The 27,357-nt window shown below is 49.0% G+C and overlaps 1 protein-coding gene across 1 annotated transcript in view; it reads right to left on the reverse strand.

The window, feature by feature from the left end:
- The window catches only part of LOC148442170 (alanine aminotransferase 2), a 269,352-nt gene extending 246,374 nt beyond the window's left edge, over positions 1–22,978 (reverse strand). The window contains exon 1 of the mRNA XM_088464138.1: positions 22,958–22,978. The gene's annotated coding sequence lies outside the window, so the exon portion shown is untranslated. The remainder of the gene's footprint in view (positions 1–22,957) is intronic.
- Between the last annotated feature and the right edge of the window lie 4,379 nt (positions 22,979–27,357).

Genomic DNA, 27,357 nt, shown 5'->3' on the forward strand with positions numbered 1-27,357 from the left:
GTTACCCCAGCTCTCATCCTCGTGCACCGTTACTAAGTTACCCCAGCTCTCATCCTCGTGCACCGCTACTAAGTTACAGCATCTCTCATCCTCGTACACCGCTACTAAGTTACCCCAGCTCTCATCCTGGTGCACTGCTACTAAGTTACCCCAGCTCTTATCCTACTGCACCGCTACTAAGTTACCCCAGCTCTCATCCTCCTGCACCGTTACAAAGTTACAGCAGCTCTCATCCTCGTACACCGCTACTAAGTTACCCCAGCTCTCATGCTCCTGCACCGTTACAAAGTTACCCCAGCTCTCATCCTCGTGCACCGTTACTAAGTTACCCCAGCTCTCATCCTCGTGCACCGTTACTAAGTTACCCCAGCCCTCATCCTCCTGCACCTCTACTAAGTTACCCCAGCTCTCATCCTCGTGCAATAGTTACTAAGTTACCCCTGCTCTCATCCTCGTGCACCGCTACTAAGTTACCCCAGCTCTCATCCTCGTGCACCGTTACTAAGTTACCCCAGCTCTCATCCTCGTGCACCGCTACTAAATTACCCCAGCTCTCATCCTCGTGCACCGCTACTAAGTTACCCCAGCTCTCATCCTCGTGCACCGCTACTAAGTTACCCCAGCTCTCATCCTGGTGCACCGTTACTAAGTTACCCCAGCTCTCATCCTCGTGCACCGTTACTAAATTACCCCAGCTCTCATCCTCGTGCACCATTACTAAGTTACCCCAGCCCTCATCCTCCTGCACCGCTACTAAGTTACCCAAGCTCTCATCCTCGTGCAATAGTTACTAAGTTACCCCTGCTCTCATCCTCGTGCACCGCTACTAAGTTACCCCAGCTCTCATCCTCGTGCACCGTTACTAAGTTACCCCAGCTCTCATCCTCGTGCACCGCTACTAAATTACCCCAGCTCTCATCCTCGTGCACCGCTACTAAGTTACCCCAGCTCTCATCCTCGTGCACCGCTACTAAGTTACCCCAGCTCTCATCCTGGTGCACCGTTACTAAGTTACCCCAGCTCTCATCCTCCTGCACCGTTACTAAGTTACCCCAGCACTCATCCTCGTGTACCGTTACTAAGTTACCCCAGCTCTCATCCTCCTGTACCATTACTAATTTACCCCAACTCTCATCCTGGTGCACAGCTACTAAGTTACCCCAGCTCTCATCCTGGTGCACCGTTACTAAGTTACCCCAGCTCTCATCCTCCTGCACCGTTACTAAGTTACCCCAGCTCTCATCCTGGTGCACCATTACTAAGTTATCCCAGCTCTCATCCTCGTGCACCGTTACTAAGTTACCCCAGCTCTCATCCTCGTGCACTGTTACTAAGTTACCCCAGCTCTCATCCTCGTGCACCGTTACTAAGTTACCCCAGCTCTCATCCTGGTGCACCGTTACTAAGTTACCCCAGCTCTCATCCTGGTGCACCGTTACTAAGTTACCCCAGCTCTCATCCTCCTGCACCGCTACTAAGTTACCCCAGCTCTCATCCTCCTGCACCGCTACTAAGTTACCCCAGCTCTCATCCTCGTGCACCGTTACTAAGTTACCCCAGCTCTCATCCTCGTGAACCGTTACTAAGTTACCCCAGCTCTCATCCTCGTGCACCGCTACTAAGTTCCCCCCGCTCTCATCCTTGTGCACCGTTACTAAGTTACCCCAGCTCTCATCCTGGTGCACCGTTACTAAGTTACCCCAGCTCTCATCCTCGTGCAATAGTTACTAAGTTACCCCTGCTCTCATCCTCGTGCACCGCTACTAAGTTACCCCAGCTCTCATCCTCGTGCACCATTACTAAGTTACCCCAGCTCTCATCCTCGTGCACCGCTACTAAATTACCCCAGCTCTCATCCTCGTGCACCGCTACTAAGTTACCCCAGCTCTCATCCTCGTGCACCGCTACTAAGTTACCCCAGCTCTCATCCTGGTGCACCGTTACTAAGTTACCCCAGCTCTCATCCTCGTGCACCGTTACTAAATTACCCCAGCTCTCATCCTCGTGCACCGTTACTAAGTTACCCCAGCCCTCATCCTCCTGCACCGCTACTAAGTTACCCCAGCTCTCATCCTCCTGCACTGCTACTAAGTTACCCCAGCTCTCATCCTCCTGCACCGCTACTAGGTTACCCCAGCTCTCGTCCTCGTGCACCGCTACTAAGTTACCCCAGCTCTCGTCCTCGTGCACCGCTACTAAGTTACCCCAGCTCTCGTCCTCGTGCACCGCTACTAAGTTACCCCAGCTCTCGTCCTCGTGCACCGCTACTAAGTTACCCCAGCTCTCGTCCTCGTGCACCGTTACTAAGTTACCCCAGCTCTCATCCTCGTGCACCGCTACTAAGTTACCCCAGCTCTCATCCTCGTGCACCGTTACTAAGTTACCCCAGCTCTCATCCTCGTGCACCGCTACTAAGTTACCCCAGCTCTCATCCTCCTGCACCGCTACTAAGTTACCCCAGCTCTCATCCTCCTGCACCGCTACTAGGTTACCCCAGCTCTCGTCCTCGTGCACCGCTACTAAGTTACCCCAGCTCTCGTCCTCGTGCACCGCTACTAAGTTACCCCAGCTCTCGTCCTCGTGCACCGCTACTAAGTTACCCCAGCTCTCATCCTCGTGCACCGTTACTAAGTTACCCCAGCTCTCATCCTCGTGCACCGCTACTAAGTTACCCCAGCTCTCATCCTCGTGCACCGTTACTAAGTTACCCCAGCTCTCATCCTCGTGCACCGCTACTAAGTTACCCCAGCTCTCATCCTCCTGCACCGCTACTAAGTTACCCCAGCTCTCATCCTCCTGCACCGCTACTAGGTTACCCCAGCTCTCGTCCTCGTGCACCGCTACTAAGTTACCCCAGCTCTCGTCCTCGTGCACCGCTACTAAGTTACCCCAGCTCTCGTCCTCGTGCACCGCTACTAAGTTACCCCAGCTCTCATCCTCGTGCACCGTTACTAAGTTACCCCAGCTCTCATCCTCGTGCACCGCTACTAAGTTACCCCAGCTCTCATCCTCCTGCACCGCTACTAAGTTACCCCAGCTCTCATCCTCCTGCACCGCTACTAGGTTACCCCAGCTCTCGTCCTCGTGCACCGCTACTAAGTTACCCCAGCTCTCGTCCTCGTGCACCGCTACTAAGTTACCCCAGCTCTCGTCCTCGTGCACCGCTACTAAGTTACCCCAGCTCTCATCCTCGTGCACCGTTACTAAGTTACCCCAGCTCTCATCCTCGTGCACCGCTACTAAGTTACCCCAGCTCTCATCCTCGTGCACCGTTACTAAGTTACCCCAGCTCTCATCCTCGTGCACCGCTACTAAGTTACAGCATCTCTCATCCTCGTACACCGCTACTAAGTTACCCCAGCTCTCATCCTGGTGCACCGCTACTAAGTTACCCCAGCTCTTATCCTACTGCACCGCTACTAAGTTACCCCAGCTCTCATCCTCCTGCACCATTACAAAGTTACAGCAGCTCTCATCCTCGTACACCGCTACTAAGTTACCCCAGCTCTCATGCTCCTGCACCGTTACAAAGTATCCCCAGCTCTCATCCTCGTGCACCGCTACTAAGTTACCCCAGCTCTCATCCTCGTGCACCGTTACTAAGTTACCCCAGCTCTCATCCTCGTGCACCGCTACTAAGTTACCCCAGCTCTCATCCTCGTGCACCGTTACTAAGTTACCCCAGCTCTCATCCTCGTGCACCGCTACTAAGTTACAGCATCTCTCATCCTCGTACACCGCTACTAAGTTACCCCAGCTCTCATCCTGGTGCACCGCTACTAAGTTACCCCAGCTCTTATCCTACTGCACCGCTACTAAGTTACCCCAGCTCTCATCCTCCTGCACCGTTACAAAGTTACAGCAGCTCTCATCCTCGTACACCGCTACTAAGTTACCCCAGCTCTCATGCTCCTGCACCGTTACAAAGTTACCCCAGCTCTCATCCTCGTGCACCGTTACTAAGTTACCCCAGCTCTCATCCTCGTGCACCGTTACTAAGTTACCCCAGCCCTCATCCTCCTGCACCTCTACTAAGTTACCCCAGCTCTCATCCTCGTGCAATAGTTACTAAGTTACCCCTGCTCTCATCCTCGTGCACCGCTACTAAGTTACCCCAGCTCTCATCCTCGTGCACCGTTACTAAGTTACCCCAGCTCTCATCCTCGTGCACCGCTACTAAATTACCCCAGCTCTCATCCTCGTGCACCGCTACTAAGTTACCCCAGCTCTCATCCTCGTGCACCGCTACTAAGTTACCCCAGCTCTCATCCTGGTGCACCGTTACTAAGTTACCCCAGCTCTCATCCTCGTGCACCGTTACTAAATTACCCCAGCTCTCATCCTCGTGCACCATTACTAAGTTACCCCAGCCCTCATCCTCCTGCACCGCTACTAAGTTACCCAAGCTCTCATCCTCGTGCAATAGTTACTAAGTTACCCCTGCTCTCATCCTCGTGCACCGCTACTAAGTTACCCCAGCTCTCATCCTCGTGCACCGTTACTAAGTTACCCCAGCTCTCATCCTCGTGCACCGCTACTAAATTACCCCAGCTCTCATCCTCGTGCACCGCTACTAAGTTACCCCAGCTCTCATCCTCGTGCACCGCTACTAAGTTACCCCAGCTCTCATCCTGGTGCACCGTTACTAAGTTACCCCAGCTCTCATCCTCCTGCACCGTTACTAAGTTACCCCAGCACTCATCCTCGTGTACCGTTACTAAGTTACCCCAGCTCTCATCCTCCTGTACCATTACTAATTTACCCCAACTCTCATCCTGGTGCACACCTACTAAGTTACCCCAGCTCTCATCCTGGTGCACCGTTACTAAGTTACCCCAGCTCTCATCCTCCTGCACCGTTACTAAGTTACCCCAGCTCTCATCCTGGTGCACCATTACTAAGTTATCCCAGCTCTCATCCTCGTGCACCGTTACTAAGTTACCCCAGCTCTCATCCTCGTGCACTGTTACTAAGTTACCCCAGCTCTCATCCGCGTGCACCGTTACTAAGTTACATCAGCTCTCATCCTGGTGCACCGTTACTAAGTTACCCCAGCTCTCATCCTGGTGCACCGTTACTAAGTTACCCCAGCTCTCATCCTCCTGCACCGCTACTAAGTTACCCCAGCTCTCATCCTCCTGCACCGCTACTAAGTTACCCCAGCTCTCATCCTCGTGAACCGTTACTAAGTTACCCCAGCTCTCATCCTCGTGAACCGTTACTACGTTACCCCAGCTCTCATCCTCGTGCACCGCTACTAAGTTCCCCCCGCTCTCATCCTTGTGCACCGTTACTAAGTTACCCCAGCTCTCATCCTGGTGCACCGTTACTAAGTTACCCCAGCTCTCATCCTCGTGCACCGTTACTAAGTTACCCTAGCTCTCATCCTCCTGCACCGTTACTAAGTTACCCCAGCTCTCATCCTCGTGCACCGCTACTAAGTTACCCCAGCTCTCATCCTCGTGCACCGCTACTAAGTTACCCCAGCTCTCATCCTCGTGCACCGCTACTAAGTTACCCCAGCTCTCGTCCTCGTGCACCGCTACTAAGTTACCCCAGCTCTCATCCTCGTGCACCGCTACTAAGTTACCCCAGCTCTCATCCTCGTGCACCGCTACTAAGTTACCCCAGCTCTCATCCTCGTGCACCGCTACTAAGTTACCCCAGCTGTCATCCTCGTGCACCGTTACTAAGTTACCCCAGCTCTCATACTCGTGCACCGCTACTAAGTTGCCCCAGCTCTCATCCTCGTGCACCGTTACTAAGTTACCCCAGCTTTCATCCTCGTGCACCGTTACTAAGTTACCCCAGCTCTCATCCTCGTGCATCGCTACTAAGTTACCGCAGCTCTCATCCTCGTGCACCATTACTAAGTTACCCCAGCTTTCATCCTCGTGCACCGCTACTAAGTTACAGCAGCTCTCATCCTCGTACACCGCTACTAAGTTACCCCAGCTCTCATCCTGGTGCACCGTTACTAAGTTACCCCAGCTCTCATCCTCGTGCACCGCTACTAAGTTACCCCAGCTCTCATCCTTGTGCACCGTTACTAAGTTACCCCAGCTCTCATCCTCGTGCACCGCTACTAAGTTACAGCAGCTCTCATCATCGTACACCGCTACTAAATTACCCCAGCTCTCATCCTGGTGCACCGCTACTAAGTTACCCCAGCTCTCATCCTCCTGCACCGCTACTAAGTTACCCCAGCTCTCATCCTCCTGCACCGTTACAAAGTTACAGCAGCTCTCATCCTCGTACACCGCTACTAAGTTACCCCAGCTCTCAGGCTCCTGCACCGTTACAAAGTTACCCCAGCTCTCATCCTCGTGCACCATTACTAAGTTACCCCAGCTCTCATCCTCGTGCACCGCTACTAAGTTACCCCAGCTCTCATCCTCGTGCACCGCTACTAAGTTACCCCAGCTCTCATCCTGGTGCACAGCTACTAAGTTACCCCAGCTCTCATCCAGGTGCACCGTTACTAAGTTACCCCAGCTCTCATCCTCCTGCACCGTTACTAAGTTACCCCAGCTCTCATCCTCCTGCACCGCTACTAAGTTACCCCAGCACTCATCCTCGTGTACCGTTACTAAGTTACCCCAGCTCTCATCCTCGTGCACCATTACTAAGTTACCCCAGCTCTCATCCTCGTGCACCGTTACTAAGTTACCCCAGCTCTCATCCTGGTGCACCGTTACTAAGTTACCCCAGCTCTCATCCTGGTGCACCGTTACTAAGTTACCCCAGCTCTCATCCTCCTGCACCGCTACTAAGTTACCCCAGCTCTCATCCTCCTGCACCGCTACTAAGTTACCCCAGCTCTCGTCCTCGTGCACCGCTACTAAGTTACCCCAGCTCTCATCCTCGTGCACCGCTACTAAGTTACCCCAGCTCTCATCCTGGTGCACCGCTACTAAGTTACCCCAGCTCTCATCCTCGTGCACCGTTACTAAGTTACCCCAGCTCTCATCCTCGTGCACCGCTACTAAGTTACCCCAGCTCTCATCCTCGTGCACCGCTACTAAGTTACCCCAGCTCTCATCCTCGTGCACCATTACTAAGTTACCCCAGCTCTCATCCTCGTGCACCGCTACTAAGTTACAGCAGCTCTCATCCTCGTACACCGCTACTAAGTTACCCCAGCTCTCATCCTGGTGCACCGCTACTAAGTTACCCCAGCTCTCATCCTACTGCACCGCTACTAAGTTACCCCAGCTCTCATCCTCCTGCACCGTTACAAAGTTACAGCAGCTCTCATCCTCGTACACCGCTACTAAGTTACAGCAGCTCTCATCCTCGTACACCGCTACTAAGTTACCCCAGCTCTCATCCTGGTGCACCGCTACTAAGTTACCCCAGCTCTCATCCTACTGCACCGCTACTAAGATACCCCAGCTCTCATCCTCCTGCACCGTTACAAAGTTACAGCAGCTCTCATCCTCGTACACCGCTACTAAGTTACCCCAGCTCTCATGCTCCTGCACCGTTACAAAGTTACCCCAGCTCTCATCCTCGTGCACTTTTACTAAGTTACCCCAGCTCTCATCCTCGTGCACCGTTACTAAGTTACCCCAGCTCTCATCCTCGTGCACCGTTACTAAGTTACCCCAGCCCTCATCCTCCTGCACCGCTACTAAGTTACCCCAGCTCTCATCCTCGTGCAATAGTTACTAAGTTACCCCTGCTCTCATCCTCGTGCACCGCTACTAAGTTACCCCAGCTCTCATCCTCGTGCACCGTTACTAAGTTACCCCAGCTCTCATCCTCGTGCACCGCTACTAAATTACCCCAGCTCTCATCCTCGTGCACCGCTACTAAGTTACCCCAGCTCTCATCCCCGTGCACCGCTACTAAGTTACCCCAGCTCTCATCCTCGTGCACCATTACTAAGTTACCCCAGCTCTCATCCTCCTGCACCATTACTAAGTTACCCCAGCTCTCATCCTCGTGCACCGCTACTAAGTTACCCCAGCTCTCATCCTCGTGCACCGCTACTAAGTTACCCCAGCTCTCATCCTCGTGCACCGCTACTAAGTTACCCCAGCTCTCATAATCGTGCACAGCTACTAAGTTACCCCAGCTCTCATCCTCGTGCACAGCTACTAAGTTACCCCAGCTCTCATCCTCGTGCACCGCTACTAAGTTACCCCAGCTCTCATCCTCGTGCACCGCTACTAAGTTACCCCAGCTCTCATCCTCGTGCACCGCTACTAAATTACCCCAGCTCTCATCCTCGTGCACCGCTACTAAGTTACCCCAGCTCTCATCCTCGTGCACCGCTACTAAGTTACAGCAGCTCTCATCCTCGTGCCCCGTTACTAAGTTACCCCAGCTCTCATCCTCCTGCACCGTTACTAAATTACCCCAACTCTCATCCTCGTGCACCGCTACTAATTACCCCAGCTCTCATCCTCGTGCACCGTTACTAAGTTACCCCAGCTCTCATCCTCGTGCACCGCTACTAAGTTACCCCAGCTCTCATCCTCGTGCACCGCTACTAAGTTACCCCAGCTCTCATCCTCTTGCACCGTTACTAAGTTACCCCAGCTCTCATCCTCGTGCACCGCTACTAAGTTACCCCAGCTCTCATCCTCGTGCACCGTTACTAAGTTACCCCAGCTCTCATCCTCGTGCACCGCTACTAAGTTACAGCAGCTCTCATCATCGTGCACCGCTACTAAGTTACCCCAGCTCTCATCCTGGTGCACCGCTACTAAGTTACCCCAGCTCTTATCCTCCTGCACCGCTACTAAGTTACCCCAGCTCTCATCCTCGTGCACCGTTACAAAGTTACAGCAGCTATCATCCTCGTACACCGCTACTAAGTTACCCCAGCTCTCATGCTCCTGCACCGTTACAAAGTTACCCCAGCTCTCATCCTCGTGCACCATTACTAAGTTACCCCAGCTCTCATCCTCGTGCACCGCTACTAAGTTACCCCAGCTCTCATCCTCGTGCACCGCTACTAAGTTACCCCAGCTCTCATCCTCGTGCACCGCTACTAAGTTACCCCAGCTCTCATCCTCGTGCACCGTTACTAAGTTACCCCAGCTCTCATCCTCGTGCACCGCTACTAAGTTACCCCAGCTCTCATCCTCGTGCACCGTTACTAAGTTACCCCAGCTCTCATCCTCGTGCACCGCTACTAAGTTACAGCAGCTCTCATCATCGTGCACCGCTACTAAGTTACCCCAGCTCTCATCCTGGTGCACCGCTACTAAGTTACCCCAGCTCTTATCCTCCTGCACCGCTACTAAGTTACCCCAGCTCTCATCCTCGTGCACCGTTACAAAGTTACAGCAGCTATCATCCTCGTACACCGCTACTAAGTTACCCCAGCTCTCATGCTCCTGCACCATTACAAAGTTACCCCAGCTCTCATCCTCGTGCACCATTACTAAGTTACCCCAGCTCTCATCCTCATGCACCGCTACTAAGTTACCCCAGCTCTCATCCTCGTGCACCGCTCCTACGTTACCCCAGCTCTCATCCTCGTGCACCGCTACTAAGTTACCCCAGCTCTCATCCTCGTGCACAGCTACTAAGTTACCCCAGCTCTCATCCTTGTGCACCGCTACTAAGTTACCCCAGCTCTCATCCTCGTGCACCGCTACTAAGTTACCCCAGCTCTCATCCTCGTGCACCGCTACTAAGTTACCCCAGCTCTCATCCTCGTGCACCGTTACTAAGTTATCCCAGCTCTCATCCTCCTGCACCACTACTAAGTTACCCCAACTCTCATCCTCGTGCACCACTACTAAGTTACCCCAGCTCTCATCCTGGTGCACCGTTACTAAGTTACCCCAGCTCTCATCCTCCTGCACCGTTACTAAGTTACCCCAGCACTCATCCTCGTGTACCGTTACTAAGTTACCCCAGCTCTCATCCTCCTGCACCATTACTAAGTTACCCCAACTCTCATCCTGGTGCACAGCTACTAAGTTACCCCAGCTCTCCTCCTGGTGCACCGTTACTAAGTTACCCCAGCTCTCCTCCTCCTGCACCGTTACTAAGTTACCCCAGCTCTCATCCTGGTGCACCATTACTAAGTTACCCCAGCTTTCATCCTCGTGCACCGTTACTAAGTTACCCCAGCTCTCATCCTCGTGCACCGCTACTAAGTTACCCCAGCTCTCATCCTCGTGCACCGTTACTAAGTTACCCCAGCTCTCATCCTCGTGCACCGTTACTAAGTTACCCCAGCTCTCATCCTGGTGCACCGTTACTAAGTTACCCCAGCGCTCATCCTGGTGCACAGCTACTAAGTTACCCCAGCTCTCATCCTTGTGCACCGCTACTAAGTTACCCCAGCTCTCATCCTCCTGCACCGCTACTAAGTTACCCCAGCTCTCATCCTCCTGCACCGCTACTAAGTTACCCCAGCTCTCATCCTCGTGCACCGTTACTAAGTTACCCCAGCTCTCATCCTCGTGAACCGTTACTAAGTTACCCCAGCTCTCATCCTCGTGCACCGCTACTAAGTTACCCCAGCTCTCATCCTCGTGCACCGTTACTAAGTTACCCCAGCTCTCATCCTGTTGCACCGTTACTAAGTTACCCCAGCTCTCATCCTCGTGCACCGTTACTAAGTTACCCTAGCTCTCATCCTCCTGCACCGCTACTAAGTTACCCCAGCTCTCATCCTCGTGCACCGTTACTAAGTTACCCCAGCTCTCATCCTCGTGCACCGCTACTAAGTTACCCCAGCTCTCATCCTCGTGCACCGCTACTAAGTTACCCCAGCTCTCATCCTCGTGCACCGCTACTAAGTTACCCCAGCTCTCATCCTCGTGCACAGCTACTAAGTTACCCCAGCTCTCATCCTCGTGCACCGCTACTAAGTTACCCCAGCTCTCATCCTCGTGCACCGCTACTAAGTTACCCCAGCTCTCATCCTCCTGCACCGTTACTAAGTTACCCCAGCTCCCATCCTCGTGCACCGTTACTAAGTTACCCCAGCTCTCATCCTCGTGCACAGTTGCTAAGTTACCCCAACTCTCATCCTCGTGCACCGTTACTAAATTACCCCAGCTCTCATCCTCGTGCACCGTTACTAAGTTACCCCAGCTCTCATCCTCCTGCACCGTTACTAAGTTACCCCAGCTCTCATCCTCCTGCACCGTTACTAAGTTACCCCAGCTCTCATCCTCGTGCACCGCTGCTAAGTAACCCCAGCTCTCATCCTCCTGCACCGCTACTAAGTTACCCCAGCACTCATCCTGGTGCACCGTTACTAAGTTACCCCAGCTCTCATCCTCCTGCACTGTTACTAAATTACCCCAGCTCTCATCCTCCTGCACCGTTACTAAGTTACCCCCGCTCTCATCCTGGTGCCCCGCTACTAATTTACCCCAGCTCTCATCCTGGTGCCCCGCTACTAAGTTACCCCAGCTCTCATCCTCGTGCCCCGCTACTAAGTTACCCCAGCTCTCATCCTCGTGCACCGCTACTAAGTTACCCCAGCTCTCATCCTCGTGCACCGCTACTAAATTACCCCAGCTCTCATCCTCGTGCACCGTTACTAAGTTACCCCAGCTCTCATCCTCCTGCACCATTACTAAGTTACCCCAGCCCTCATCCTCGTGCACCGTTACTAAGTTACCCCAGCTCTCATCCTCATGCACCGTTACTAAGTTCCCCAGCTCTCATCCTCGTGCACCGCTACTAAGTTACCCCAGCTCTCATCCTCGTGCACCGCTACTAAGTTACCCCAACACTCGTCCTCGTGCACCATTACTAAGTTACCCCAGCTCTCGTCCTCGTGCACCGCTACTAAGTTACCCCAGCTCTCATCCTCGTGCACCGCTACTAAGTTACCCCAGCTCTCCTCATGGCACCACTACTAAGTTACCCCAGCTCTCATCCTCGTGCACCGCTACTAAGTTACCCCAGCTCTCATCCTCGTGCACCGCTACTAAGTTACCCCAGCTCTCATCCTCATGCACCGCTACTAAGTTACCCCAGCTCTCATCCTAATGCACCGCTACTAAGTTACCCCAGCTCTCATCCTCGTGCACCGCTACTAAGTTACCCCAGCTCTCATCCTCGTGCACCGTCACTAAGTTACCCCAGCTCTCCTCCTCGTGCACCGTTACTAAGTTACCCCAGCTCTCATCCTCGTGCACCGCTACTAAGTTTCCCCAACACTCGTCCTCGTGCACCGTTACTAAGTTACCCCAGCTCTCATCCTCGTGCACCACTACTAAATTACCCCAGCTCTCATCCTGGTGCCCCGCTACTAAGTTACCCCAGCTCTCATCCTCGTGCACCGCTACTAAGTTACCCCAGCTCTCCTCCTCATGGCACCACTACTAAGTTACCCCAGCTCTCATCCTCGTGCACCGCTACTTAGTTACCCCAGCTCTCATCCTCGTGCACCGCTGCTAAGTTACCCCAGCTCTCATCCTCGTGCACCGCTATTAAGTTACCCCAGCTCTCATCCTCCTACACCGTTACTAAGTTACCCCAGCTCTCATCCTCCTGCACTGTTACTAAGTTACCTCAGCTCTCGTCCTCGTGCACCGTTACTAAGTTACCCCAGCTCTCATCCTGGTGCACCGTTACTAAATTACCCCAGCTCTCATCCTGGTGCACCGTTACTAAGTTACCCCAGCTCTCATCCTGGTGCACCGTTACTAAGTTACCCCAGCTCTCATCCTCATGGCACCTCTACTAAGTTACCCCAGCTCTCATCCTCGTGCACCGTTACTAAGTTACCCCAGCTCTCATCCTCGTGCACCGCTACTAAGTTACCCCAGCTCTCATCCTCCTGCACTGTTACTAAGTTACCCCAGCTCTCATCCTCCTGCACCGTTACTAAGTTACCCCAGCTCTTATCCTCGTGCACCGCTACTAAGTTACCCCAGCTCTCATCCTCCTGCACCGCTACTAAGTTACCCCAGCTCTCATCCTCGTGCACCGTTACTAAGTTACCCCAGCTCTCATCCTCCTGCACCGTTACTAAGTTACCCCAGCTCTCATCCTCATGGCACCACTACTAAGTTACCCCAGCTCTCATCCTCGTGCACCGCTACTAAGTTACCCCAGCTCTCATCCTCGTGCACCGTTACTAAGTTACCCCAGCTCTCATCCTCGTGCACCGCTACTAAGTTACCCCAGCTCTCATCCTCGTGCACCGTTACTAAGTTACCCCAGCTCTCATCCTCATGGCAGTATATAGGGATTCCTAGTCACTAGTGCAGACAAAGATATAAAGGAAACTAAAACCCAGAGTACTACAAAGAGTTAAACACCAAGCTCTACTGGGGCAAAATCAGGCCGGCAATGGTAAGGTGACTATCAGGGTAGCCAGGTGAGAAGCAGAGGATGAGGCAGGTGACTATCGAGGTAGGGAGGGGGCGGTTAGGGTTAGGCACTAAGGGGGAGGATTATAGTGCGGGGAGGGGGAGGTTAGGCACTAGGGTGGAGGGTTAGGTTTAGGCACTAAGGGGGGAGGGTTAGAGTTAGGCACTAAGGGGGGAGGGTTTGGCACTAAGGGGGTAGGGTTAGGTTTAGGGTGTGGGGAGGGAGAGGTTAGGATTAGGCACCAAGGGGGTAGGGCTAGGTTTAGGGTGCAGGTAGGGAGAGGTTAGGATTAGGCACTAAGGGGAGGGTTAGAGTGCGGGAAGGGGAGGTTAGGTTTAGGCACTAGGGGGATGATTTGGTTAGGCACTAGGGGGGAGGTTAGGTTTAGGGTGCAGGGAGGGAGAGGTTAGGATTAGGCACTAGGGGGGAGGTTAGGTTTAGGCTCCGGGGAGAGAGGGTTAGGGGTAGCAGTAAGGGTTTCTTACCTTATGCTGCCCGGATGCCACTCTCGGTATTCTGTCCAGTGGCATTCCGCCCGCCGGGATCCCATACCCAACCCCTCGACCCCTATGGTGTCGGATATCACCCCAGGCATGACCGATATTTTTTTGACCCATATTTTTATCTACATATCATCATTAACTTGATTCTAGTGCTGATCCTCACTGGGGTCCTGAGTCAGAGGTGGACGCAGGAGGGATCGGTGCTGCGTCTTCGGTTACAGTGGATGACAAGTTATGTAAGTGCAGCCGGTGCCGTCTTTTAAAATGAGACACCCACTGCCGGCTTCTCAGATCCGCTGCATGCGTCCGAAGACGCGGCATGGGAGAATCATCGTGACCATTGAGCAAATCATCGGACATCTGAGCCACTAAGTTGCCGAGGCCAGTGAGTCTGGGTCCGACTACGCAGTCGCCAGCTTCAGCATGCCCCAAAAACTGCAATGACATGACTTTGTTTTGAAAAATGCTTCCCGTCACCGCCCACAAACGCCTGCGGCTTACCAATCAAGCCGCACCTAACACCACACTGGGGTAACTTAGTAACGGTGCGACGGAGCCGCAGCACAATCGCGGAACATGCACACTGTGAACGTGCCAGAGAACGTTGGACTGAACTGAAATAATGTCACCCCGGAATCGTGCTCTGAGGCAGGGCAGTAGCTAGGGTAGTGCGGCCGGTGCAATCGCACAGGGCACCACAAGTCAGGGGGCGCTGTTTGGGCCTGTCAATTTTCCTGTTTATTATCATTCTTGCTTGTAGCTTCCTCTTATTTCATCCCCAGCATCTCCTGGCCTCCCCTATCTCTTCCCTGGCTCTTCCCCATGAGGCCATGGCCCTTTTTTGGGTGCATTATGTCCCTTTGAAAAATGAGGGGGGCGCCAATGCTCTTTCTGGCAGAGGGGACCAAAAAGTCTAGTTACGGCTCTGCTCTGAGCCTCTACAGTGTCTGCACCTCAGCTCTATCTTCTGCTTCACAACCTTCCCCGTCCTCCTGGGCTTTGTCCTCAGACTAGATGGTGATTTCAGGCATCCAGGGTTCTGTTTACATTTCATCCCGGTCAAGAGTTTGCCGAGTTCCTAAGACGTCTCTCCATATATATGATGCTGTAGGTCTCAGCTACCCCAGGAAATGTACATTGGTGCTGAGCGGTCTTATTCGGGAGGTGACAGAGGCCCCCCTGTAAGACATGCACTCTGCTTTAAAAGGTTTGGCTATTTTGTTTCATACCAGTCCCTATTCCCATCAGCGTTCCTATACAGACCTGGGGGGCAGACACATAATTGTTGTTGGGACTCTTCAGACAGCTCAGATCACCTTACAACATACACATTGCACCATAACCAAGGACAAACCTCTTTCTTTTCCACCCTGTTCCAGGCAATCACAGATTTGTATTTGGGGGTTACTCTTCCTAGAGCCACCTTAATGGGGTCACTTTGCCACTACTGAGGTATAGGGATGCCCTTTCGCTGTAACAGCCTGCGCCTGACTTCTCACTCTGCAGTACAGGTGGGTTACTCTCTGCCACCACCAATCTACTACACCAGCATCTATAAACATTTACTTCTGGGTATTTGTCTTCAACCTGCTGCAACACTTCTTGGCTGGCATCAGCTAATCCCCACTGGGCACATACTATGGACCAATGCTGCGCTTGTAAGCTGGCAGAGGGAGGGGCTGGCAGAGAGTGGGTTGAACCACAGAACGGAGCAGCATTGTGGTGGTCACAGGACACACATGGTTGCAGGCGTCTTTTACAGCAAGTACATATTTTAGCTCCAAAAGATACAAAACTACAATGTTCAAGATGGTCTATAATATATCGTAGGACTCACAGAGCCCGTCCTTTATCCAGCTCTGACACAGAATTCAGCAGGGGGTAACTCCGGCCTCATTCCTTCACAAATCAGGAAACTGTCTCCCAAAATTAAATATAACTTCATCCTAAATATGTGTCACACAATCAAATTATCTATGTGGGGTGATCAGTGAAAGACTTACCACGTGACTCCCCCAAATATACAGGAAATCCCAACACCGGCAGCAGCGTTTTCCCCCAAATTACCTGCTGTCTAGCGCTGACCACATTATGCAGAGAGACGCAAAGGAGACGCATACGGGGCAGATTAAAGAAAAAGCTTTATATTATCATTAGACCTTTGCTGGTCCCAGGATACAGGACATGGTTCAGAGGTGCACGCAAATCCCAAATCAGAGCCCCGACCCCCATCCATCCAGTCAGAGCCCTGGCCTCTCTCCATCCATCCAGTCAGATCCCCGGCCTCTCTGCATCCATCCAGTCAGAGCCCCGGCCTCTCTGCATCCATCCAGTCAGATCCCCAGCCTCACTCCATCCATCCTGTCAGATCCCCGGCCTCTCTCCATCCATCCAGTCAGAGCCCCGGCCTCTCTCCATCCATCCAGTCAGAGCCCCGGCCTCTCTCCATCCATCCAGTCAGAGCCCCGGCCTCTCTCCATCCATCCAGTCAGATCCCCGGCCTCACTCCATCCATCCAGTCAGATCCCCGGCCTCTCTCCATCCATCCTGTCAGATCCCCGGCCTCTCTCCATCCATCCTGTCAGATCCCCGGCCTCTCTCCATCCATCCAGTCAGATCCCCGGCCTCACTCCATCCATCCAGTCAGAGCCCCGGCCTCTCTCCATCAATCCAGTCAGATCCCCGGCCTCTCTCCATCCATCCAGTCAGATCCCTCTCTCTATCCATCCAGTCAGAGCCCCGGCCTCTCTCTATCCATCCAGACAGAGCACCGGCCTCTCTCTATCCATACAGTCAGAGCCCCGGCCTCACGCCATCCATCCAGTCAGATCCCCGGCCTCACGCCATCCATCCAGTCAGATCCCCGGCCTCACGCCATCCATCCAGTCAGATCCCCGGCCTCACTTCCTCCAGTCAGAGCCCCGATCTCACTCCCTCCAGTCAGAGCCCCGATCTCACTCCCTCCAGTCAGAGCCCCGATCTCACTCCCTCCAGTCAGAGCCCCGATCTCACTCCAACCAGTCAGAGCCCCGATCTCACTTCCTCCAGTCAGAGCCCCGATCTCACTTCCTCCAGTCAGAGCCCCGATCTCACTCCCTCCAGTCAGAGCCCCGATCTCACTCCCTCCAGTCAGAGCCCCGATCTCACTCCCTCCAGTCAGAGCCCCGATCTCACTCCCTCCAGTCAGAGCCCCGATCTCACTTCCTCCAGTCAGAGCCCCGATCTCACTCCAACCAGTCAGAGCCCCGATCTCACTCCAACCAGTCAGAGCCCCGATCTCACTTCCTCCAGTCAGAGCCCCGATCTCACTTCCTCCAGTCAGAGCCCCGATCTCACTTCCTCCAGTCAGAGCCCCGATCTCACTTCCTCCAGTCAGAGCCCCGATCTCACTTCCTCCAGTCAGAGCCCCGATCTCACTCCAACCAGTCAGAGCCCCGATCTCACTCCAACCAGTCAGAGCCCCGATCTCACTCCAACCAGTCAGAGCCCCGATCTCACTCCAACCAGTCAGAGCCCCGATCTCACTCCAACCAGTCAGAGCCCCGATCTCACTCCAACCAGTCAGAGCCCCGATCTCACCTCTTCCAGTCAGAGCCCCGATCTCACTCCAACCAGTCAGAGCCCCGATCTCACTCCAACCAGTCAGAGCCCCGATCTCACTCCAACCAGTCAGAGCCCCGATCTCACTCCAACCAGTCAGAGCCCCGATCGCACTCCAACCAGTCAGAGCCCCGATCTCACTCCCTCCAGTCAGAGCCCCGATCTCACTTCCTCTAGTCAGAGCCCCGATCTCACTTCCTCCAGTCAGAGCCCCGATCTCACTCCAACCAGTCAGAGCCCCGATCTCACTTCCTCCAGTCAGAGCCCCGATCTCACTTCCTCCAGTCAGTGCCCCGATCTCACTTCCTCCAGTCAGAGCCCCGATCTCACTCCAACCAGTCAGAGCCCCGATCTCACTCCAACCAGTCAGAGCCCCGATCTCACTCCAACCAGTCAGAGCCCCGATCTCACTCCAACCAGTCAGAGCCCCGATCTCACTCCAACCAGTCAGAGCCCCGATCTCACTCCAACCAGTCAGAGCCCCGATCTCACTCCAACCAGTCAGAGCCCCGATCGCACTCCAACCAGTCAGAGCCCCGATCTCACTCCCTCCAGTCAGAGCCCCGATCTCACTCCCTCCAGTCAGAGCCCCGATCTCACTCCCTCCAGTCAGAGCCCCGATCTCACTCCCTCCAGTCAGAGCCCCGATCTCACTCCCTCCAGTCAGAGCCCCGATCTCACTCCCTCCAGTCAGAGCCCCGATCTCACTCCCTCCAGTCAGAGCCCCGATCTCACTCCCTCCAGTCAGAGCCCCGATCTCACTTCCTCCAGTCAGAGCCCCGATCTCACTCCAACCAGTCAGAGCCCCGATCTCACTCCAACCAGTCAGAGCCCCGATCTCACTCCAACCAGTCAGAGCCCCGATCTCACTCCAACCAGTCAGAGCCCCGATCTCACTCCAACCAGTCAGAGCCCCGATCTCACTCCAACCAGTCAGAGCCCCGATCTCACTCCCTCCAGTCAGAACCCCGATCTCACTCCCTCCAGTCAGAACCCCGATCTCACTCCCTCCAGTCAGAGCCCCGATCTCACTCCCTCCAGTCAGAGCCCCAATCTCACTCCCTCCAGTCAGAGCCCCGATCTCACTCCAACCAGTCAGAGCCCCGATCTCACTTCCTCCAGTCAGAGCCCCGATCTCACTTCCTCCAGTCAGAGCCCCGATCTCACTTCCTCCAGTCAGATCCCCAATCTCACTCCCTCCAGTCAGAGCCCCGAATTCACTTCCTCCAGTCAGAGCCCCGATCTCACTTCCTCCAGTCAGAGCCCCGATCTCACTTCCTCCAGTCAGAGCCCCGATCTCACTTCCTCCAGTCAGAGCCCCGATCTCACTTCCTCCAGTCAGAGCCCCGATCTCACTCAATTTTATGTTCATTATGTAAGAAAATAAAATATTCCATTTGTCAAAGATGGAGAATACTCGTTGTAGAAACCATAACTTAGTGACGCCCAATTATTTATGTGCACAATTGAGCTTACACTTCAATCTTAGATAAAATATGATGACTTGTACAGAGCTGACAATGAGACCAGTGTGGCTATATGTTTCAGACATAGGCAGACAGTTTATGTACTGAGCCAACCTCATATTCCATGCATAGACAAATGTGTAATGTATATAATATAGGCAGACAGCTTACCCACTGATCCAACCTCATATTCCATATTTAGACAGATGTGCTTTGAAAATAACATAGGTGAACATCATACCCACTGATCCAATCTCATATTCCTTATTTAGACAGATGTCCCATGTATATAATATAGGCAAACAGCTTACCCACTGATCTAACCTCATATGCCAGGCATAGACAAACGTGTCATGTTTATAACATAGACAGACAGCTTACTCACTGATCCATCCCCATATTCCAGGCATAGACAAACACCATGTATATAACATAGGCAGACAGATTACCTACTCACTGATCCAACCTCAGTTTCAATATTTAAACAGATGCTTCATGTACTGTATATGGCATAGGCAGACAGCCTACCTACTGAGCCGACTTCATATCACATAAAGACAGATGTCTCATTAATATAACATACGCAGACAGCTTACCTACTGAGTCAACCTAATAACACAAATATAAAGACAGATTGTAGCCAGAGCCCGAGCACACGTGGCTAAAACCGCCACCCCGGGACTGAAGGGGTTAACCCTCATTGCACATCACCATCTTTAAAGGGACATTGTAGGCGCAGGACGCCATGTACTGTAGATTTATGGGTGATATTACATTTTATCATTTAAAGTGCTGTGCACAATATTGACATTGGGGAACATGTTTGAATATATTTGTATGTAATATGGGTTTAATGCACTTTTTGTATATGACATGACCAGCCCCTGTGACTGCAGGAAACTCGATGCTAATTGTCATTTCCTAGCAGGAGGTCTGATGATTAGAGAGACCTGGATGGAAGGTTTCTGGGTGAAGGCGTGATATAGTGTCATATGGGCAATACGCTGGTTACAGCATTCTCATTGAGATGTAATGCAGAGGTCTGTGGTGTCTCTCTATGGACAATAACCAGCAAGTTTGGGAAAGACAATTTGTTTGTTTTTAAGAAGCCCCTTTCTAAAACCTGAAGGTGTTAAGGCTGGAAATGTCAAACTGATTGATACATAGATACTTGCATTGGGAAGGATGAATGTAATTTCCCATGTCCTGTGAAATGTTATATAGACAGGTTAGGAGACAGTTATACTGGATGATAAATCAGTTTGTGATTAGGAAGTTACTGCTTTTGGGTGTTAGATTAGAAAGGAGGAAATTGGGTGACTCCTGTGAAATGTAAGATGTGGTTATTTATATTATGTGAGACAGCCTGATTGGTTGAGAGGAACACAGGGCGGATTTACCCCCCTGTGATATTGTGTGTAAGAATGATATAAAAAGAGGGACTGTGAGCCCTGTATGTGTACATCTTCTGTATCTCCTTTGTGGAGAAGAACTGCTGTAAGATCTCTGTATGCTGTAACCCCGTAAACCTGAGGGAGGGTCTTTTTCAAGACTGTGAGCAATAAACACTTTTGCCTATATGACTGCATCTGCATCCTGTGACCAACAGCATTGCGCAAAACGCTATTCCGTTCTCCGGCTGTTCTAGATTGAGCCAAGCGTCTCCAAAGTTCAAGTCCTCTGCCAGCTACCGTGCAGAGCCTGGTCCATTGCGAGGGATCAGGTGGGAACAGCCGACACCAACCAGGAGGTGTGGCCGCAGCTAGTCGATGCATACACAGCAGAAGCGGTTCCAGGTGCCGGAGGTAGGAGCTTGGGTGTTCGTAAGCGGTTCCAAACGCCGACGGAAGGAGTTTAGTGGTGGCAGCATCAATACACGCCGACAGCGCAGTGGGCGGAGTCAGTGACAGGTTGTCTCTGACGGTAAGCAAGAATCCCTGATACCCCAAGACCCAGTGGGGATCAAACCCTAATCTGTGATTGGAGTCAAGCTCACGCCACGGTCACACGTCAAATTAATATATCATACACAGACAGCTTACCTACTGAGAGAAACCTCATATCACATACATAAGAGACAGATGTCTCATTAATATAACATACGCAGATACCTTTCCTACTGAGTCAACCTCATATCACATAGAGATCGATGTCTCATTATTATAACATACACAGCTTACCTACTGAGTCAACCTCATCACACACATAGAGACAGATGACTCATTCATATAACATACGCAGACAGCTTACCTACTGAGCCAACCTCATATCACACACAGAGACAGATATCTCATTCATATAACATACACAGACAGCTTACCTACTGAGCCAACCTCATATCACACACAGAGGCAGATGTCTCATTAATATAACACGCAGACAGCTTACCTGCTGACCCAACCTCATATCACACACATAGACAGATGTCTCATTACTATAACATACACAGACAGCTTACCTGCTGAACCAACCTCATATCACACACATAGACAGATGTCTCATTCATATAACATACACAGACAGCTTACCTACTGAGCCAACCTCATAATACAAACATAGAGGCAGATGTCTCATTAATATAACATACGCAGACAGCTTACCTACTGAGCCAACCTCATATCACACACAGACAGATGTCTTCTTAATATAACATACACAGACAGCTTACCTGCTGAGCCAACCTCATATCACACACATAGAGACAGATGTCTCATTACTATAACATACACAGACAGCTTACCTGCTGAGCCAACCTCATATCACACACATAGAGACAGATGTCTCATTACTATAACATACGCAGACAGCTTACCTGCTGAGCCAACCTTATATCACACACATAGAGGCAGATGTCTCATTCATATAACATACACAGACAGCTTACCTACTGAGCCAACCTCATATCACACACAGAGGCAGATGTCTCATGAATATAACATACACAGACAGCTTACCTACTGAGCCAACCTCATATCACACACATAGAGGCAGATGTCTCATTCATATAACATACACAGACAGCTTACCTACTGAGCCAACCTCATATCACACACATAGAGGCAGATGTCTCATGAATATAACATACACAGACAGCTTACCTACTGAGCCAACCTCATATCACACACATAGAGGCAGATGTCTCATTCATATAATATACACAGACAGCTTACCTACTGAGCCAACCTCATATCACACACATAGAGGCAGATGTCTCATGAATATAACATACACAGACAGCTTACCTGCTGAGCCAACCTCATATCACACACATAGAGACAGATGTCTCATTCATATAACATACACAGACAGCTTACCTACTGAGCCAACCTTATATCACACACATAGAGGCAGATGTCTCATTCATATAACATACACAGACAGCTTACCTACTGAGCCAACCTCATATCACACACATAGAGACAGATGTCTCATGAATATAACATACACAGACAGCTTACCTACTGAGCCAACCTCATATCACACACATAGAGGCAGATGTCTCATTCATATAACATACGCAGACAGCTTACCTACTGAGCCAACCTCATATCACACACACAGAGGCAGATGTCTCATTACTATAACACACACAGACAGCTTACCTGCTGACCCAACCTCATATCACACACATAGAGGCAGAGGTCTCATTCATATAACATACAGACAGCTTACCTGCTGACCCAACCTCATATCACGCACAGAGGCAGATGTCTCATTCATATAACATACAGACAGCTTACCTACTGAGCCAACCTCATATCACACACATAGAGGAAGATGTCTCATGAATATAACATACACAGACAGCTTACCTACTGAGCCAACCTCATATCACACATAGAGACAGATGTCTCATTCATATAACATACACAGACAGCTTACCTGCTGAGCCAACCTCATATCACACACATAGAGACAGATGTGTAAAGTGCCATGTATATAGCAAAGACAGACATCCAAGAGACTGACCATGGGATACAGTCAGACAGATATTGTATGAGTCCCTGGATACAGTATAGACATAGGGTAAATAGATTAGACAGTCAGACTGTTCTTGTTTCATGAGACGGGAAGCTGACTGACCTGTATGACGATGATGATGCCAGTCACATGTGATAGCCGGGGAGCCCCCATAGTCTCCTTCCCTCCATGGCACAGGCTGGTCTGTGTGAGATGCAGCACCAGGAGGCGGCCAGACTGCAGTGCGGGAATTACACCAGGCAAAGGGTTAATGTGACAGAATTCCCGGCCTCCTCCAAATAACCCTCTGACTGCTGGCATCCCTGATAGTATGGAACCTGTCACAGCGCCAACTAGGGCCTGATGAATCCCTGTAACATGTCTACATCAAACACATAACATACAACACACATCTAACGTGTACTCAGTACAAAGGCCCAACATGTACAACATGCAAGAAACAAAATACATATCAGCTTAACACGTATATATGACTTAATAATACAGCTGAAAATCACACATAGAACATGCTTCCCACATACCTGTCACATTACACACAGAATATACAGTACATATAACTGACATATAATACATAACATACATCACACATAATTGTCACATTACACACAGAACATACAGTACATATAACTGACATATTATACATAACATACATCATACATACCTGTCACATTACACACAGAACATACAGTACATATAACTGACATATAATACATAACATACATCATACATACCTGTCACATTACACACAGAACATACAGTACATATAACTGACATAATACATAACAAACATCACACATACCTGTCACATTACACACAGAACATACAGTACATATAACTGACATATAATACATAACATACATCACACATACCTGTCACATTACACACAGAACATACAGTACATATAACTGACATATAATACATAACATACATCACACATACCTGTCACATTACACACAGAACATACAGTACATATAACTGACATATAATACAGAACATACATCACACATACCTGTCACATTACACACAGAACATACAGTACATATAACTGACATATAATACAGAACATACATCACACATACCTGTCACATTACACACAGAACATACAGTACATATAACTGACATATAATACATAACATACATCACACATACCTGTCACATTACACACAGAACATACAGTACATATAACTGACATAATACATAACATACATCACACATACCTGTCACATTACAACAGAATATACAGTACATATAACTGACATATAATACATAACATACATCACACATACCTGTCACATTACACACAGAACATACAGTACATATAACTGACATATAATACATAACATACATCACACATACCTGTCACATTACACACAGAACATACAGTACATATAACTGACATAATACATAACATACATCACACATACATGTCACATTACAACAGAATATACAGTACATATAACTGACATATAATACATAACATACATCACACATACCTGTCACATTACACACAGAACATACAGTACATATAACTGACATATAATACATAACATACATCACACATACCTGTCACATTACACACAGAACATACAGTACATATAACTGACATATAATACATAACATACATCACACATACCTGTCACATTACACACAGAACATACAGTACATATAACTGACATATAATACATAACATACATCACACATACCTGTCACATTACACACAGAACATACAGTACATATAACTGACATATAATACATAACATACATCACACATACCTGTCACATTACACACAGAACATACAGTACATATAACTGACATATAATACATAACATACATCACACATACCTGTCACATTACACACAGAACATACAGTACATATAACTGACATAATACATAACATACATCACACATACCTGTCACATTACACACAGAACATACAGTACATATAACTGACATATAATACATAACATACATCACACATACCTGTCACATTACACACAGAACATACAGTACATATAACTGACATAATACATAACATACATCACACATACCTGTCACATTACAACAGAATATACAGTACATATAACTGACATATAATACATAACATACATCACACATACCTGTCACATTACACACAGAACATACAGTACATATAACTGACATATAATACATAACATACATCACACATACCTGTCACATTACACACAGAACATACAGTACATATAACTGACATATAATACAGAACATACATCACACATACCTGTCACATTACACACAGAACATAGAGTACATATAACTGACATATAATACAGAACATACATCACACATACCTGTCACATTACACACAGAACATACAGTACATATAACTGACATATAATACATAACATACATCACACATACCTGTCACATTACACACAGAACATACAGTACATATAACTGACATAATACATAACATACATCACACATACCTGTCACATTACAACAGAACATACAGTACATATAACTGACATATAATACATAACATACATCACACATACCTGTCACATTACACACAGAACATACAGTACATATAACTGACATATAATACATAACATACATCACACATACCTGTCACATTACACACAGAACATACAGTACATATAACTGACATAATACATAACAAACATCACACATACCTGTCACATTACACACAGAACATACAGTACATATAACTGACATATAATACATAACATACATCACACATACCTGTCACATTACACACAGAACATACAGTACATATAACTGACATATAATACATAACATACATCACACATACCTGTCACATTACACACAGAACATACAGTACATATAACTGACATATAATACATAACATACATCACACATACCTGTCACATTACACACAGAACATACAGTACATATAACTGACATATAATACATAACATACATCACACATACCTGTCACATTACACACAGAACATACAGTACATATAACTGACATATAATACATAACATACATCACACATACCTGTCACATTACGCACAGAACATACAGTACATATAACTGACATATAATACATAACATACATCACACATACCTGTCACATTACGCACAGAACATACAGTACATATAACTGACATAATACATAACATACATCACACATACCTGTCACATTACACACAGAACATACAGTACATATAACTGACATATAATACATAACATACATCACACATACCTGTCACATTACACACAGAACATACAGTACATATAACTGACATATAATACATAACATACATCACACATACCTGTCACATTACACACAGAACATACAGTACATATAACTGACATATAATACATAACATACATCATACTTACCTGTCACATTACACACAGAACATACAGTACATATAACTGACATATAATACATAACATACATCACACATACCTGTCACATTACACACAGAACATACAGTACATATAACTGACATAATACATAACATACATCACACATACCTGTCACATTACACACAGAACATACAGTACATATAACTGACATATAATACATAACATACATCATACTTACCTGTCACATTACACACAGAACATACAGTACATATAACTGACATATAATACATAACATACATCACACATACCTGTCACATTACACACAGAACATACAGTACATATAACTGACATAATACATAACATACATCACACATACCTGTCACATTACACACAGAACATACAGTACATATAACTGACATATAATACATAACATACATCACACATACCTGTCACATTACACACAGAACATACAGTACATATAACTGACATATAATACATAACATACATCATACTTACCTGTCACATTACACACAGAACATACAGTACATACTGTCAGGTCCATAAATATTGGGACATTGACAGAATTGTCATATTTTGGCCTCTAGTCACCACCACAATGGCTTTGAAATGAAACAAACAAGATGGGATTTACCTGCAGACTTTCAGATTTAATTTGAGGGTAATTACATCCACATCAGGTGAACGGTGTAGGAGTTACAACGGTTTCTATATGTGCCTCCCACTTTTTAAGGGGCCAAAAGTAATGGGACTATCAACTCAAAAGCTATTTCATGGACAGGTGTGGGCTATTCCCTCGTTATTTCATTATCAATTAAGCAGGTAAAAGGTCTGGAGTTGATTCTAGGTGTGACATTTGCATTTGGAATCAGTTGCTGTCGATTCTCAATATGAGATCCAAAGAGCTGTCACTATCAGTGAAGCCATCATTAGGCTGAGAAATCCAAACAAACCCATCAGAGAGATAGCAAAAACATTAGGTGTGGCCAAATCAAGTGGTGCGTTCTTTCTTTTTAAGAATGTTCCAAACAGAGAGCTCAGCAACACCAAAAGACTCGGAAGACCACGGAAAACAACTGTGGTGGGTGACAGAAGAATTATTTCCCTGGTGAAGAAAAACCCCTTCACAACAGTTGGCCAAAT

Source organism: Taudactylus pleione, unplaced genomic scaffold (assembly GCF_031769625.1).
Source record: "Taudactylus pleione unplaced genomic scaffold, aTauple2 ptg001597l, whole genome shotgun sequence".
Classification (NCBI taxonomy): Eukaryota; Metazoa; Chordata; class Amphibia; order Anura; family Myobatrachidae; genus Taudactylus; species Taudactylus pleione.